This window comes from Otolemur garnettii, unplaced genomic scaffold (genome assembly GCF_000181295.1).
Source record: "Otolemur garnettii isolate 467f Iridium unplaced genomic scaffold, OtoGar3 scaffold00007, whole genome shotgun sequence".
Classification (NCBI taxonomy): Eukaryota; Metazoa; Chordata; class Mammalia; order Primates; family Galagidae; genus Otolemur; species Otolemur garnettii.
The window spans coordinates 1,035,418-1,037,053 of record NW_003852402.1 but is presented as its reverse complement, the minus strand read 5'-3'; the positions used below and the strand labels follow the sequence as shown (position 1 = coordinate 1,037,053).

At 48.8% G+C, this 1,636-nt stretch overlaps 1 pseudogene; it reads left to right on the top strand.

Annotated features, from left to right (window-relative positions):
• Positions 1-300: 300 nt before the first annotated feature.
• On the top strand, positions 301-1,033 carry LOC100940353 (annotated as a pseudogene).
• Positions 1,034-1,636: the final 603 nt, after the last annotated feature.

The following is a 1,636-nucleotide window of genomic DNA, read 5'->3' as shown; positions in this document are numbered from 1 at the left end:
TCCCAGTGACACATTTCTGCCACATGAGCCACCCTATCTGCTGGACCTTGTCACAGCAGCCACGCCGACCAACACACACATCCAGAACAGAGGCCCTCAAAACAAAGCCCACAGAGTCCCAGAGGTACAGCCAGCAGCCCTCTGCCTTGAGAAGGACACCACCACGTATCTGTCCATTCCCTGTCCCCACCTGCCAGAAACACCAAGTTCCCTTTACACAGAACTCACCAAAGAAAACCATTCCATGACAAAGGAGCCCTCTGTCAGGAAGACGGGTTTGCCTTTAAAGACTCCATTCCCATGCAGACCTTTATCCTCGAGATAATCGCCGAGCGTGGCAAGCCAGCACACAGGTTCTGCAACAAGGACCCCCTCACACTCAAGTCCTCTGTCTACCTGTCATACCTGTTCCCCAGCCCCAAGTTCCTGCTGATGGTGGGGACGGCCGGACCTTGGTGCACTCCATGATCACACACAAGGTCACCACTGCCGTCTTTGACCTCAGCAGCTACCACGACTGCCTCACCAAGTGGAACAAGGCCATCGAGGTGATGTATGCCCCGTGCGTGGAGGTGGGCAAGGGCAAGTGCCTGCCTGTGACTATGAGCAGCTGCCACTGCACACCCTGTCGCTCACTCAAACTCATCCTGAACTTCCTCGGCATCACCTAGAGCAATGCCGTTCTGCACCACGAGGAACTCACTGAGGCCGTGCAGCATCTCCCTCTCCAAGATCAAGCAGTCCACAGGTCAGCAAACCTGTGAACCTAGAGGCAGTCTCCAAATGGACCAGCCACATCCCTGGGGATGTGGTGCAGGCTGTGGCCCAGACCACCCCAGGCTGGCTTGGCTCGCTGTAACCCCTATGCAAACCCACCTGACTATGGCAACCCTGACCCCATCATCATCAACAACATACACTACACCGGGTCTTGAAAGGGGACTATAAAACACCAGCCAATCCGAAAGGCTATTTTCAGGGAAACCAGAACAGGACCTCCTCCCCCTTGCGATTTCCAGATCGCTACAAATGACTTTGTTGCCAAGAAGAGAAGAAACTATATCAAACAGAAATCAGACCTCTAATCTGAGCATACTGCTTGCAATTAATTGCCAAACAGGACTGCTAATGAGGAATGCATTCACATATGTTTCAAAAGTTGTAACATTGAAATATACCTTGAAACTATATTTGGACACTCTAGGGTAGAGAGCAAAGAGTACAGAAAGCAGTCCGACTTTTGGAACTTAAGTATTTTATATTTTTTCCCCTCATGAAGTTTTGTTTTTTTTTTGTTGTTGTTGTTGTTAAGAAATGTATTTGCCATCCTCCTTAATTTGCATTCAAAGTATCTATTTAAGAATTTAATATGTAAGAATTTCTTTGATTCCTCCTCAGTTCTCAGTTTCACAGGCAAAAAAATATTATTTGAATAAAGTGAACAGGGGCTCAAAAAAATAAAAGAAGCAGTGGGGGTTATTGCCAAGGAGGGGACAAGAGCACAGCTTTGGAAACTGATCACCAAGCTGCATGCACCAGCCCAAACTCATTCCAGCATGAGGCCCAGGAGAGCTGCCTGGTGCCTCTCTGCCTCAGTTCATCATCCACGAGACGTGACACTAACAACTTGAAATGG